The sequence below is a fragment of the Vitis vinifera genome, chromosome 10, assembly GCF_030704535.1.
Source record: "Vitis vinifera cultivar Pinot Noir 40024 chromosome 10, ASM3070453v1".
In the NCBI taxonomy this organism is placed as follows: Eukaryota; Viridiplantae; Streptophyta; class Magnoliopsida; order Vitales; family Vitaceae; genus Vitis; species Vitis vinifera.
In genome coordinates, this window is record NC_081814.1 from 17,910,001 (window position 1) to 17,926,469 (window position 16,469).

Below are 16,469 nucleotides of genomic sequence, written 5' to 3' on the forward strand. Positions count from 1 at the left end.
ATCTCAAACTCGGATTAGGAAGAGTGCCCTTGAACTACAGATCAATCATAATAAACAATACAAGAAAAGGGAATAAAAAGGAAAAAAAGGGGGAGATAGGGTGGTCGTAGATCACGGATAGTCACTCCACTCCATAGATAGTGAACACAGATTCTTGTTTCATTTTCAATTATTTTCGGGTCGGAAACGCGGGCTGCTGGTGGGGCAGGGATAATGGCTTCTTCCGCTTTACAACCGGAATAAGGAACCTTAGAATTCACCCTACCTGTAGATGAATAAATTGGATTTGAGAGGCTAACGGATCAGAAATAAAATCTTTGTATGGAATGTCCTACTCCTGCCTGAGCTTTCCGATCAACCAATCCCCTATTTCAGGGACATCTCTGTGTTAGGTAGGCCCAGGGATCACTGATTAGTCGAATGAGCCCATCCCTCTGGCCTATCATTTATTGGTCGATCCGGCTGGCGGCTCCCGCATCTCCTGCGTCTCCATGGGGCCCCTTCATACAAGTTTGCTGCTAGGAGTCCCTCTAGTCGAATCAATAATCAATAGAAGTCCCCATAGAAGTTGACTGACCTGGCTCTTCAATCGACGATCTACTGCTCCCTCTTAGTTGCAGATGCCCATGCTTTGATTCGAAAGCCCTAGCCAGTGAAAAATCCCCAGTAAGATCTCCGTATTGAATTCCTCCTCCCTTCAGTCTGAACCCGTCCCAGCAACGAACACCTTCCTACTGCAAGGTGAGGCTCTGCCCTTCCCCTAGAATCCACTCCGGGTCGAAGGAGCAGCTAGTCCAACTTCTTGAGCAGCCGAGATATTGAACAACGAACATTTGATTGAATTCCTTGCCTCACCCTGAGATGAGAGGGAAGGTCGATTTGACTCGAATCCTGGACCTGATCTTTAATCCTACACCGGTGAATGGTGCGATGGGAGATATTTTTTTCTTTTGTAATTTTTTTATCAATGCTGGCCCAGTCGAGGCTCGTCCATGCCTAATCCCAATGGACAAACCTTCGATCTATCTGCCCCTAGCTCTATAATCCACCCATCTTCCCCAGTCCCTGAAAGCCCATCCTCTTAAGATCTACGAGCAACCTGATTTACAATCAGCCTGCTTAAGATCTACGAGCAACCTAGCCCTCTTTCTCAACTCGAGTCTTAAGTTCAGTGGCTTTCATCGTTGACGAACACCTGTGCTAATAAGACAAAACAAAGAAGTGGGGAGTCTATGCCTTGAATGAATCAGTAACAACGGATTAGTGGAATGAGGGATCAAGAGACGGACAGGGGGGGAGGGGGGGGGGGGGGGAATGGCCTATCAATCATTGGTGACCTTCCCTTGAACCGGTCACGGAGCTCTCAACTGAGTTGTTTAGGTTCTGGAATTCCATCTCTAGTTGGGGGTTTCGGTTCGAAGGTTCTAAAATGTGGTGCGGGTTCATCTCTCTCGACCAGTTCAGGTTCAAGGGAAGGGTGATCGAGGGGACCCAGACTTTAGATCTCTTCTCTATGGCGGGAGGTTGATTTCGTATCAAGAGTGTGTTGGGGAGGCCAGGGAAGACGGATTGGATCGAGAGGCGATGCCTATGCTCTTTATCGAGAGGATTCCCATCATTTGCAGTCTCCGGTGAAGGAGACAAGGGCGAGGCACCGAACATGTTCTATCCTCAACCTCCATCCGTCATTAGTAATCTCAATCCGCTTTTCCTATTCACTAGTACACTGCGCGCTACAACTAGCAGCCCCTTGTATAGTAAGGGAAAACGCTAGCGCGCTAGCTAGCTACAACTAGTTAGAACCCCTACTTTATGGGATATTTGAAGAAGCCTGCTGAAAAACAGAAGCGCGCTAGCGCGCAACGGCTGAAAAGCCAGCAACTTGTTAGGAGTAGGTTTTGGCTTGCCCCTTTCAACTTATTAGTAAGATAGGTGCTTAACGCCCTATACAAGACAAGGGGCTGCTTGCTGCTCGCCCCTATAGGGGCTTATCCACTCCACTCGCTGCCTACTCCACTCGTTACCACTAAACGACGAAGCCAGGAGCGGAAGGAGGGACTTGAACCCTCAACCTCAGCCTTGGCAAGGCTATGCTCTACCATTAAGCTATTTCCGCCAGCTACGGTAGTGGCGAAGCACTACTGAGCAATTCACGTATCACTTGATACGGACGACTTCTGTTTTTCCACCGGACCACACTCTACTCTTGACCTCCGATCGAGCTACGAGCACGAGTAGGTAAGCGGCTAGGGGGGGGGGGGGGGGGAGGAGCGGTTGGGCTGCCTTTTCAATCAATCTCCAGCCGCTCAGTGCCGCTATTGGTGCGAGTTGTAAGGAGTGGAGTCTTGGTCTCGAGTCGAGCTGGGGCGTCATTTCATTCTCGTAACAGGAGTGAGTGCACCGCAAGACCAGACAAGTTGCTCCCTCGCCTCGCAGCGGCGGCATCTGTCTTTTAAGTTAAGTAATTTCCTAAGACGGCTCCTCTTATTCTACGATAATCCAAGCAGCAGCTCCACGAGTCCGCTCGGAACCGGTCGATTCCTGAGCCATTCGTTCTCCCCTCTCGGTTGGCGTTTGCCAGCCACTAGAGCAAGTAAGAGAACCTACATTGAATGAACTTAAAGAACCGCAGATTTTGACCGGATTTTACACCTTTGTGTCTGGCTATGTATATGGATGTGCATAAAGAAGGGACGAGACATCTCTCGCCTTTTTTGGGGGGGAAGAGAGAGGGAATAAGCTGCAGCGGCACCTCACGAACTTCTTACTGGGGCAGCACCATCCTATAGGCATTTGCGAGTGTTTGGATGCACTTGTTTTGTTCATATTCCTGCGCAGTTAAGCGAAAAATTGTCCCCAAGGCAACCACTTGTGTCTTTCTTGGATATGTTCAGTCCGGGTATAGATGCTATGACGTGAAATCCAAGAGACTCGATGTATCCTTGAATGTTCTCTTTAATGAGGTCGCCTCATATTTTCCTTAACCTAATTAATCAGCCCCGGGGGAGAATGGTAATGGAGATGTATTGTGGCCTTCTCCTGTTCATCAACTCGAACCTCATTCTTCTGCAGTTGATGTTACGGATCAGCCTCACTCTTCAGGCCAGCAGCTTTGCCCAGCATCTTCTGCCGATTGTCAGCCTGTTCAGCTGACCTCAGAGGATTCCAGTCACCCGGCACAACATCTTTCTTCTCGTCGGCGATTACTTTCTCTTTCCCAGGCTCAGACTACTCCGGAAGATCAGCAGTCTAGCCCAGTTGCTTCCCTTCCAGTCGCTTCCTCAGATTCTGGATCCCTCTCTCAGGTTCGTCGATCCTCTCAAGTTTCTTATCCCGTTAAAGGATTTTTGTCTTCTCTTATGAATCGTTTTCCCCAAAACAGCGAGCTTACCTCATGTCAGTTCAATCTTCTCATGAACCTGAATCATTTGCTAAAGCCTCCAATCATTCTTGCTGGAGAGATGCTATGCAGGAAGAAATCAATGCTCGAAAAAAAAGATCCTTCTGCCCTGCAACCTCTGCCACATACTCTTCATCATCCACTAAGCCCAGCACATCAAACCTGTTACCTTTTTTGTGAAATTATCTTCCTCTTGGAATAGTACTGCCTTCGTCGAATGATCACATCGACAAGTTGATCAGAAACTACAGTCCCCACCTGAACTTTTTCTGTTGGATTGGAGATATTTTGAGAGCTCTTTGGGACCCTTGGATTTATTCTTCGCAGCCTTACAATTCTCAGGTTTGTTTGTGCCCGATAACACACCACAATCACCACATAAAGCAGGTACCAAAACCCATTCATACTCGACTGGAATTCTAGTTTGAATCTTGTTCATCAGTAGATTTTGGTAATTCTGAATTCGGCATAACTTCAACGGCATAGGCCAATCTCTCTCTCTGAGTGGTGGGAGAGTCACACTGCCTATCTGCCCAGAAATTCTGCTTAGCATCTTGTTTCCTCAAAATGAAAGCCCGAGGCCCCGGAATTTCACCCAGACTGACCGCAGTTCGGGGAATACGAATACGAAGGAACTCCAAAATTTTTAAGCAAGCACTAAAAGTCGGCCATTCACGAACCAACTCTCGAGGGCGCACCTACTCTTACTAAATCAATGAAAAAACGATTAATCTATCTATTCTAGTGGTTTAGTTTCCCCAAAAGGGAAGAACTGGACCAGGATTCTCTGGCTGCCTACGTACCCCTTGCTCCTTACGGGATCAAGTCACACGTAGTTCTATTCCTTGGACGATTCTAGAAAGACAGCCACAAAAAGAATAAAATAGAATAAAAAAAAAAAGAAAAGATTGTTACTTTTTACGAACCATCTGCCTCCTCTGGCGTATATTGAATAGCCCCGTTTTCTTTGACGGATATCTTTCTCCCGTTTTTTTCATATTTTAGTGCTTTGCCACCTTTAGGTAATATGAAAAGTAGTCCATGATATAGTTTGCATTCTGTTAAAAGTGCCTATAATTTCTCCTTAGTGAAATTGCTTTCATCATTCTTTGAGAAGATATGAACAAATACCTCATCGTAGAATCTGGCATGTACTAGCGTTGGAAATTTGTCCAACAAGCGTCTGTCAAAGTCATTTAGAAGGAGATTTGTTAGGCAGATTCTTACATGGGGAATGCACAATCTTTTCTCCTTTTGAGTTCATTGGATATCCAACGGTTATCATGGGCAAATCCGAGAATGATGAAATCAATTTCACGATGTACGGGTCTTTTACAATTTGTTCTATTTTAGAGAGGAGGTCCCTTTGGGAAATTAGATTGACCGATTCGGCTAAGTCAACCATTAGAAGGCGCTCGACCTTACCCCACTATTGTATTAAAGAAGGAATTTTTATCAACAAAAAAGGAAGAATGATATCCATTCAGATTAAGGGCACGAAATTTATGATTTAGTAAAGTCCCAAGGGCGTGCTGAACCAGTGCGTCTCTCGGTCTTATGAAAATAGGTAGTTTAGAGGATTCCATTTCGGAGGCAGAAAACTTATACGATTTGTTCAATATAGCTTCCTGCAATGCTTGCAATTCCTCATAGGACAGTGCGTAATGGTCTTTACCAAAATCTTTCAGAACTGCTTCAATCATTAAGGAAAGTTCAGGTGACGACACTTCGAAATTCCTTTTTAGCTTTTTTATCATAAAGTTTTTTCTTTTATCTCTTTTTTTTTACTCCCTTACCCCAAAAAAAAAAGACAAAAAGGGAAAGGAGGGGAAGAGAGCTTGTTTTTTGTTCGTGCTCTCCCGATGAAATTTCCTTTTCTCCCAATGGAAATGAAGGAAGAAGAAGGATCGATTCTGGTTGGGTTTTGCCAACCAAGAAAGAAAGGGACGACTTTTTTCATTCTTCAGGCAAAGAACAAAGAAAGAACACTAGCTGGAGCACACCACAAAAAGAAAGACAGAAAGAGCGAGAGCAAACCACAAAAAGAGTGACTGAGAACCAAAGGTGGAATTAGTTCCTCATCTAAGTCAGCTCTCCGAATTGGGCAGCTGACTCATTTAAGATTAGTACTAGAAGAATAGCACCAACCATAACGGAAAGTACCTTCTTACCTTGACTTTCCATCATGACTTCCTTTGGCTTTGGTTCCGGAAGTGTTCCTCGCGGGTCGAATGGTTCTCTCTGTGTAAGGGCGTCTGTTGCTCCAGATTGAATCGGATCTGGAAAAGAAGATTCTGTTACCGCTGATCTACGACCACCCTTTGCAAAGCGTCCATTTTTGCCCTTACTAGATCTACCAACCAAGGTTTCAAACAACTGGGTCCTGGTATTTCTACTATCTCAATCGGGGTATAAGCCCACCAAGCAGTAAACCCTATGAATGAGTAGGCAAAGCAGGAGAACGAACTGTGTGTCTTTTAAGTAGGAATACGTGAGACCTTCGGTTAGTGAGAAGGCTTTGATCCTCGAAGAATGATTTTTTGCATTTCCCAGCCCCAGCTCGTTTTCTGGCAAAGTTCTGATCATTTTGCTTCCTGCCTTGAAGTGCTGTCGATTTTCTAGCATCTTTTTAACCCTTTCTGGTAATTGAAAAATAGGGATTTCCAGAGGTCTCCACAGGCTGGGAATAAATGATTGTCATTGCCGGTTCCAAAACTCCGTTCCCAGAATATTATTTACGTCCCCCCGTTCTTACAAAATGGGGTTTCGCCATCTCCGAGATGCTACTTTAGCTGAAATCCTGTTGATATAGATTGATTTTAGCTTACGTATCATCTCTTCTTCGGTCTTATTCTTGTTACTTCTGACTTCAGGTGCGGGTTCTCTCGATGAGGAAGGTCCCGCATTGTCTAAGTTACTATTTCTTATTGGGGATACTCTGCACTCAGGTTTTCCCGAAGTGAATTTATTGAACACTGATATCATCGAGACTGCCTTAAATTGTTGTGTCCGCCGGAAAATTTAGGCCGCGGGTATACCTAGAAAAAAAAAAAGAAAGGGTTGTCGATGACTTAACTTTTAGGGATTGAAGAAAGTGAAGGATTCAATCCAACCGTGCCCCCCATCTCCACGACGACCCTTAAAAAAAAAGATTCAGAGAAGGGATTCCCTCCTACTCTTAAGACTGACTTCAATTGAAAGGGAAAAGTCAAGTCAAGTAGAGCAGACCGCTAGAAAAAAGGCAGAAGCAGTCCGCACCAGTGTGGCTGCGCGGCAAATTTATTCTCCCCCCCTAGTATGCCACCGTTAAGGCTGAAGCGTACTAAGATTTTCGCAAGAGTGGCAAGAATCGGGTCAGACCCTCGCCGGGACGTGGTAGCTACTCGCCCTACACTCGGATCACGAAATTCCACTTTGGTTCACGAGGCCCAGAAGCTCGAAGCATCATCCCCGTTATGAAGAGAAGCTCCTAATTACCAAATGTCTAGTTTGGTTGGTGATTCGGTCACCCGCTTGTTCGCTTCCAACACAAGCCCGCTATCTTTTGCTCGCCCCCCACCACAAGGACCGGTTCCACGACTTGTCAGCCTGGATACACAACTTGATTTTTCAACCAGAAAGATAGAAAAAGGCAATGTAACTGGGGGCCAAGCGTACCTCCCGCTCGGGAACAGGCTAAGGCAGAAGCACTTGCCACACGTACTAATGCCAATTGGATAAACAAGGTTCCCTACTAATGCGCGCCCTCGGTGAAGAAAGTAAAGGCACAACAACCACGCACCTCTGGTTATTCCGGGCGTTCCATTAGAGTGAGGATGGGGCGAAACGGGGGATGTCCAGTCAACCAATGAAGGGAGGTTGGGCCCTAGGGTAGATAGAACCAATCAACACCTCTCTTCTGTTTTCACCGCGGAATAATAACAGAGCCAATCCCGAAGAGTCCCGAGACTCGGAGGGAATATGGGGACTATCAGCCTGAGCTTCTAGGCCCGGACCCGGAGAGGTTCGACCTCGGAGGGCCCACAACAACAACAGCTATTTCTTTTTCATCTGCAAAAACCGCTTTCCCACTGACAGGAAAATGATGAGAATCAGACTGCTGCCCACTATAAAGTCCAGTGGCTGAGAAAAAGGAAGACAGTCAGCAACACACTGAATAGAAGGAGACAGACCGAAAGGAGGAAGACAGTCACCCACTTCCCCCATGCTAGGCTGTCCCAAAACGGATTACTAGACGAATAAAGGGACCAGGAAAAACTACCTACATTTGACAAAAACCACAAAACAAAAACAAAAACCAGAAGTTTCTACCCTCCACGGAACACAAACTATACCGCCCTTGTAACCATATGCGTCCACTCTTTAAGTTTCTCAGGGATTACCGGGGGCGGCATAGGGAGAACGTATCAGGCAACCCCGTAACAGACAAACAAATCTGCATTTTAACAAATTTATGAGAATTCTGTTCTCTCCCATTTCGGCCTTGTTCTTCTACAAAGAGCCGTGCTTTTGTCTGCATTTTCAATTGATATTTCTTCACTAGGCGAGGAAGTTGATTCGAGTAGAAAGTGATTTTCCTCTCTTTTTGAGGATGCTTTTGCATAAAAAATGCTTGGAGAAATTCGTTCGCTCTAATTCGGATAAGGTTATTAAAGTACCTAAGAATTTCTGCTTGGCTACGCTGTTCTGTGCAAGTGAAAGCGAAGGCTATCCGTACTTTGATTAAGGATAATAGAATTCGTAGAAAGGCGGATAGCGTTTTCTTTTTGTCCATTTTCGCTTGCTCCAAATTGAACTTCTTCTTCCGGGGGGCCCTAGTTTCAAGGTTCCCTTTTTTTCCTTGAGACAACTAAGCCTAAAAAAACAAGTCTTTTTTTAGGTCTTTCCCGGATTCTTTCTACGGAAGTTTCCTCAAGCTTGATCTTTTGTAAGGCTTCTTGAAAGAACTTCCTAAACCTGTGATAAAGTGCTTCAGAATTCTTTCCACTTTTGATAGCAATGAGCATGTCATCCACATACCGAACGTAACCGATTTCCCCTTCCGCTTGTTGTATAAAGGAATCCATTTTGATATCTAATTGGTGTAAAAAGAGATTCATAAGCACGGGGGAAAGGGGGCTTCCTTGCGGTATTCCTTTCGTTTGGTTTGAGTAGTCATTTCCCTTTTTGTCTAATATAGGCATTTTTACAAAGTTCAATAGTTGATGACAAAGGAATTCATTCTCTTCACCTAAAGAGTCTTGTAGAACGGAGATTAAGATCTTATGATCAATGTTATCAAAACACTTAACAATATCTGCTTTAGTCTATCAATTGGTCCCCAGTTTTGCATTTCCAAAAAGAAGTGGTCCTCTTCCTTTTCGAAATCCGTGGGAATGGGGCAAAAAGAGATCCTCAAAAACTATATTCAGTAAGTGAGAAAGGGCATCCATCACTAACCGATCATCTTGGTTTGGTTGAGTTATAGGTCGTAGCTGCTCCGGTTTGTTTAATTTAGGAATCCAAGAACGGTACATCGAGGAAAAGTGAAAGGTAGAGTTCAAAAGTTCCTTTTTCACTTCTTGCAATTTCCTTTTGGGCGTTAGGTCCTTATAAGGGTCTTTTGTTTCCCAAAGAGAATCCACTATTTTTACTAATTTATCCATCAAACCTTTCCTCTTAAGACTACTTTCTTCGTCTCTCAGAAGAGTTAACAAATCTTGACTCTTTCTGACATTTTGGTTGGTTTCCATGTATTTGTTTTTGAATATGGTTCAGTAAAGGAGATCAAAGGATAACATTTTATTCCCTATTAAAAGGCTTTTAGCGAGTATAATAATATATACTCATACTGAAGCTTTAACAACTCTTTTATTTCCTTTCGGGTGAGTTTAGTTTCGCTGTTTTCTTCTTTTACTGATCTACAACCACCCTTAATCGATTTCTTTGTTAAATATCTTCCCCTGCGTCCCTTCAAGTGGCAGGCCAGGGGCTTCGGTTGATAGGTGCATACACATGGTGGCATCAGTCGAGTGTCCTTGTTTTGTTAGCGAATCGATCTGATCTGCCCTTTCCGCTCTTTTGATAATGGTCTTCGGTCATCCTTCCCTGTAATTGTAAATATGTTCTCTTGCCCGATCGGCAGTTTTGTGCTTTTCTTAAGCCAATTGCATTCCGGTCTGAGGGAGAGTCTAGCAAGGGCTCTAATTGATCTGCCCGCTCAAGTGTGGAAAAGCTTCTCAATCGCCGCCTATATCGCTTGGGCTCTTTAGGCTTACTTTACTTGGGCCAGGCTAAAGATGTGCTTTCAAAGGGCTTTCTTAAATTAGTTCTCTTCCCCCGCCTAGTTCGGTGCTATCACTATCAGTAGTAAACACGAATTCCTTTATTCAATTATGATTTACGACCCCCCTTGCCTTTGTTAGTTCTTATATTTTCTCCCCTATTTACTACTTAGGCTAGCGAGGCTGTTAAATTTCTCTTTCATAGAGATCTTCCCGCCCTTCTTAGCTCTTCTTTCCTTGGTACTTTCATTTTAGCAAGTACTTTCCTAAGTCAGTGCCAGAGGGAATGAGTGAATCTCGATCTGTATTCAAGGTATGCCCTTTCCACTTCTGTTATAATAGATGCTTCGGTTGAGCTGATAAGGGCTGGTTAGCGAAGTAAATCCTTTGCTTGGTGCCTAGGAGGTCGGAGATCAGAGCGCTAACATGATCTACGACCAACCTTGCAGTCAAGTCCTTTCGAGCCGTAGTTTGCTTCTTCTTGAGAAGAGCTGAAACCCTTCTCAATGGCAATGTGAATTAGTCACAAACTTTAGTTGAGGGGGTCGACTAGTTCTTTTCTTTCTTTTTTCGTGATTTTTTTATTTGAGTTGTGAGGAAAATTTCTTCTCGGACTACGCTCTCCTAGGCGATGATCTCGTTCGTTCTAGGAAAGGAGAGGTATAGCAAAGAGTACCCAAGAAGGGATCGCTGAGTTAGGAGTCAAGATATCAATAGCCAAATCATGGAGCAAGAAAAGGCCCCGGCTAACGCGCCTTTCTCCAGTAAATCTTTCGCTAACGAGCGCTCATCCTGTTTCAAAGGCGCGTTAGCACGCTTAATATTAATAGTAAAGATAGTCAAGGGTCGTTGCTTGTTTGGTCGTTAGATCAGAGTAAGATCGTAGACCACTTCTGATCAAAGATCAGCCTGATCTACGAGCACCCTTCTCGTTCCGACCAGCTTGATCTACGAGCAACCTTGATTGGTTCCTGAAAATGATCGTAGACCACCCTTCTCGTTCCGACCAGCTTGATCGTAGAGCACCCTGATTTACAATCAGCCTGCCTAAGATCGTAGGGGAGCACCCTGATCGTTCCGACCACTTCTGATCAAAGATCAGCCTGATCTACGACCAACCTCTACCTATCGATCCAGACCCTGCTTGAAAATATGCTTCAAACGCCTCTTTGATTTTTCAAAAAGAAAGAAGTAGTAGTCTTCCCGGGTCTCACTGTTCGGATAACTTTCCTTTGAATCCTACTGCATAGGCAAGATCTCATCCTTCAGCGAATCTTGGGACTCAGAAGAGTGCTCCCTACGACGGGAAATCGGGGTCCAAAGACCATCTCTTCGACGACGTGGACACAGGGAATCCCATCATGGGCGATCCGACAAGAGAGATGCAGAAGAATATGCCCTCCTCAACGGGTCAAGCCCCCGCTCAGAACTAAAGGATCCTGAACATCGGCACTCACTGCATGAGCTCATAGGGCAAGATGAAGATCCGGATAAAGGCTAAACAGATCGTCACCACACATCGTCAACTTTACCTTGGCATGCTTCCATCAGCGCTGAAAAGACAGCATTGAACGAGAAGAGAACTAAGGCAAGGCTGGTGATGTGCCACTGTATGGAAGGCTCAGAGAGAGTAGAAGTGTTTTCCTTCACGCTGAGCGTGAACTTCCGATTTCAGGCTGCTGCTATACGAGGAAGATTGCTTATGAAATCAATCAGCTAGGTCCGTTTGTCGAATAGTTTTTCAATGCATGCGATCTTTCGAGTAGGATTAGAGTGAAGGGTCTCGCTTTCAAGTTGTATCGGCTGGCAATATGCCATAGCGGCAGGTTCAGAATCGGACCCTCGCACCGAGATAAAACCAGAGCTCTTTCAAAAAGACAGGGACAGAGCAAAAAATGAGTCGCGATTGGGGAGGAAAAGTCACTTGTTTCCAAAGATAGGGGGCGCAAGGGTGGTCTACTATCAGGTGGGGGATTGATTCAAAAAGTGGTTTCAATAAAAACAGGGAACAAGCCCAGTATAGGGCTTTGCAGGGACCAGTTCGGAGTACTCAGTGGTGAGGAAAGCAGTAGCTTGCTTTCGACCTAAGAGGGAAGCACAAGTGGAAGATCGACTGGAAGAGAGAGGACAGAGGAAGCTTACTCAACCATCGGTGGAAGGGACCGGATCCCGTGATCTACGACCACTTCTGATCAAAGATCAGCCTGATCTACGACCACCCTGACTTTGACCGCTTTCTGATCACTGGTCAATGAAAAGCCCGGATCCTTAGCCCTATCCTTTGCTGGCAGGTTGCCCCACCCTAAACGGCCTTGCTCTTTGCTTTATTGTTGGATGGGGAAGAATAAGGTTAGACTGTCTCTGGGCAGCGAAACCTACGATTGAGGTCTTTAAGTTTGGGAGCATACAAGAAAGAGAGTAGTTTTGTAATCTTATCAAATCGGTGTTAAAACAGTAGCTTTTTCAGACCAAAAATAAGCGCTTTAATGCGTGGACCATAAGCCCCTACTCCTAATAAGTTGCGGAATTCAGTCCCTTCCAATATGAGTGTCAGACTTGCCTCCATCTCGAAGCCCACCCTTCATACTAACATCAGCCTTATGATCTACGAGCAACCTCCTGTGCAAAAAAAAAAAAGCAGCTAACTGAGAATCCGCTTTTCCTTGACCCGGCAAAGCACCAACCAGTTTCGGCTCCAGCAGTCCGAGCACAGTCAGTGGGACAAAGAGTGGAAGTCGGAGCAAAAGTATACCGCATAGAAGGGCTCTCATGAAAATGATAGAGTTGTGGAATCCTGTCCCAAAGGGAAGTACTACTTCTCCCACAAAGAGGAGCTTTCGTGACCAGCAAATAAGTGAGTCGGGGCTTGAGTCTCAGGAAAGGCAAAAAAGTTGTGCTCAACTGAGTTTGAGAGGGCAGTTCGAAGAGGAAGGCAAGCGGTCTATGGTTCTCGCTTTCGAAAAAGGGGTCTCCGCCAGAAAAGAAGGGATTTCGTAGATCAGACAACAGTAGTTGGAGGAGCCCAGTTACCGAAGGAAAGTCACAAATACGACGAAAATACGGGTTCCATGGACAGAGTGTGAGCCAGCCAAAGAGTTCGGCCAATACTGGAATAGTCGACTCGTGAGCAGGGCGGGGAACAAACAAGAGAAGATCAGGTCAGGCAAGAGGGCACAGTCCGAAGCGTTCGGCAAGCGGTCTCACCCAATCATCGGTCAACTGAGGTTCAGCCTACTCTGAAACTCGCTTATTCCTCTCTAACACTTTCTTCTGTCTATTCCTTTCTAACAGTTAGTTACCGGTCTGACTACCAAACTCTGTTTGCTCAATGAAAAGTGAAGGCCCGCATCGTCAAAGAAGATATCATGATGCTATGCTACCTTTTGCGAATGACGATAGTACGGTGATTTCGGCTTTTCAAAAGGGTGACATTGTAGGTTAGATTCCTACTTGTTGAAGGTCTATAGTGATGTTTTCTGTTATAATGACAATTAGGTAGTTACAGTAGTCTGCCTATAGTCTCATTCATTGACGTAGATAACGAGATTACACTCTCGTTGACTACCTGCTTCTAGTGCGACAGAGAATGCAAGCAAACAGAGTCGCCGCTGCCCAAATCTTATTAGGTAGGTCTCCAGTCGATGAAAGCAACTTGCAAACTCTGTGCACGACAAGTAGGAAATCTATAGAGTGTCCAGTGAGACTAGTTTTATTAGATAGCTGGGTAGTGAGCGAGTAAAGGCGAAACTGAGGTTTGGAACCCACTAAAAAAGCGTTTAGCTTTCGGTAACCTTGCGAGGTTGGGAGTCATATCAGTGAATGTTCTTGTCTTCGCTTGCTCTACTGATCTGTCGATTCAATCTCCGTCTCGTTATTAGGTGCCCAGACTTTTTGATTGATAAATATTGCAAAAAGTATGATAGTTAAGGAAAACACCTGTATTTTAGCCTATGCGACTACTTTGACCACCGACGGGCCCACTAGGCTTGTTGATCTACGTAATCCGGTCTTTCCGACTCCTACCCCCATTCCTTTTGACGACCAGTGGGACAACTCACCCTCATAAGAGGAACCAAGTGGCTCTTCCACGGATAACAATTCTTTATTTAGGGCTTCAGTGATAGGTAACCCCCCGTCACTTGAAAGCTCACTTTCCTCTCTAAAAGAGGGGAGGATTCCTCTTTCGAAAAGAGACATCTTGAAACGAATATATAGACGAATAGAACAAGTTGTTATCCACAGGACAATACTTCGACTGATGGACCATACCCGGGGCTGAAGCACTCACTTGTTGAGCAACCTACTCCTAATTCAACTGTTTGCTCTTCTATTGCTCAGACTTACTCCGGACCCGACAACTGGTTCCCTGTCCACTAGAAGCTGGATCTCGCCTCACTCCCCTATAAAAGCACCTTATTTCAGGGAAAAAAACCTTCATTCAGATCATTCAAAGTGGGAAGGAAGGGGTTCCCTATTGGCGGTCAGAGTCAGAAGAGGGCTCAATCCGGTACAAAAAGGAAATCCTTAGTGGGACAGAAAAGGAAGACGAAAGGGCTCTCTTTGAAGCAAGATTCTTTTAGTTCCGCTAGTCAAAACAGCTAGCTAAGGGCATAAGACCTGTGTTTTCATGAACCTTGAGTCAGAGAAGTGCAGGTGCAGTAGCTAGGCTTCGGTCAGCAGTGAAGCAAGGATCCCACTTTTCGTGACCAGAGAGGTAGGGAATGAACGCTCAATACCCTCGACGGAAGAGAAGGTAGCAGTTAGCTAGGTTCGCCCAATAGGGACAGGGAAAGGGACAAGTCAGTGTAGACTAGGTCTGCATGTTGAGCACTCTTGGAATCACCGGATTCCCTCTGCGCTGATTGATGCTTTCTCTCCGACTCGATGAGACCACACTACTGAGTGAGCTTCTTTCTGGTGCTCCTCCTAGAATTCCTAATGCCTCTTGCTTCAACACAGAAGAAGTTTCTCAACCACTTTGTCATCATGATGAAAGCACAGTGAGTGAGTGATCTACGACCACCCTGATCTACGATCAGCCTTAGTGGAAGAAGAGAAGGGGAGTTCACATCATTTGTCAGACTGTTGAGCCCGGTACCGAAGCAAAGTACTCATCCGAAAAGACGGTTTGATCATGCCCTTTGTCCTCAACCCGTGGTTCTCCTATATCCCACCCTCTCGGAGAAAAAGCGGATTTACAATCAGCCTGCTTAAGATCGTAGACCAACCTTGGCTCTCCTCTCCCCTATAGCTTTTGTTTGAGATGAGCTTCCGGCTTTGAGCAGAGCCGGGAGCAGATACAGGATCAGAGAAAGACCTCCTTGCTTTCCGAATAGCCGGCTTTGGCGATTGCACTTTCCATCCCTTACAACATAGGGCTTGCGGAAATAGTAGTAGAAGAAACCGAGACGAGAGAGAGAAACAAGTCCCGCTTCGCTTTAAAGGAAAGGGGGGAAGATCAAAACTCTCTTTAGCGGTTCGTAGGTGCCTTATTGGATCTAGTAAGGGGAGCTAGAGCTAGAGTAGCATTCCCAAGCACTACCCTCAGTTGCAGCCCCAGGTCCATATAAAGCAGTCAATCTACCAGCAGCAGAGGCTGCAGATACATGTCCACCTGTTTATCTACTACCATAAGTGGGAGCAGTTGCAGGTATCGAGTGTTGTGAGGGCTTTCATTTGCGCGTTAAGGGCAGTTTCTGTTATAGCACTAGGAATCGGTGTCGTTAGTCTAAGCTAAAACAGAGGGCGTTAAGCTTCCGTATTCCGTACGCTAGGAAGCCGATCCGAACTTTCATCATAGCCTTTGCTTGAACCGAAGAGAGCGATGCGAACATTTCAGGAGGTCGCAGATAAAACCCTTAGTTCAGTGTCGGGTTTCATAAGTACTCTCGGTCAATCATAGAATTATCCAGACGGGATGGGGTGTAGGCACGTTTATTGGAGCAGTTAGGAAGAACACCGGCCAATTTTTTTTTTTTCAATCGTTAGAAAAAGGAGCTTGGTCAGCCATGTTCCCTACGTACCCTCTCGTTATTCCCATGATTCCCCGTTGCACCTATTCTCCGCAACCGTCGGTTCCGATCTATCTCGGGTACGGTCACTGCACTCCAATCGTTGTATCTCCAATCTCTGCCTCGGTTGGTGCACCTATGGTTCTTAAGGTTGTTGATGCCAAGAAAGAGAAAAAAAAAGAAGATTCTTTCTCCTCTAGTTGCGAAGGGTACTGCTTACTACAGATTCGAGTGAAATGGCTGGTGGTAATGATGCGTGGTAAGATCGCTGCTAACGAATGGTGGGTGCGTGGAGAATGCTATGGATTCGAGCTCCATTTCCCTCTCGGTACTTAGATCTTCCTCTAGTGATCTACGACCAACCTGATCTTCGACCACCCTACTGCTGCCCGGTTCTTTTGTCATTTTGAATCGGAACAGGTACAACCCAGTTCATCCGATTACTACAGGGATGAACCCAATCCGGAATATGAACCGTAAAAGAAAAGACCTATTGAACCGATCACAGGAATACCAGTTACAGTACCTATCAGCCAAAGAGGAATCCTTCCGGTAGTATCGGCCATTTACCCCACTTCCCTCCACATTTCATCAAGTGGTCATGCTAGAGACATAAACAGTCATGGATAATTATGAGATGAGATCCTTCCGAATGGGATAAGAGAATTCCTACTATTACTATTCTCTTTCTTTCTCTTCATTTTAGAAAGAATTTTAAAAGAAAACAGCTAGTTCAGCTCGTCATATATAGGGTAAGAACCCCCAGTAGAGACTGGTACGATTCAATTCAACATT

The 16,469-nt window shown here is 45.3% G+C and overlaps 1 non-coding gene across 1 annotated transcript; it reads right to left on the minus strand.

The window, feature by feature from the left end:
• Nucleotides 1-2,044: 2,044 nt before the first annotated feature.
• Nucleotides 2,045-2,116, minus strand: TRNAG-GCC (transfer RNA glycine (anticodon GCC)). The gene has a single exon. It is a non-coding gene; the product is annotated as a tRNA-Gly (tRNA).
• Between the last annotated feature and the right edge of the window lie 14,353 nt (nt 2,117-16,469).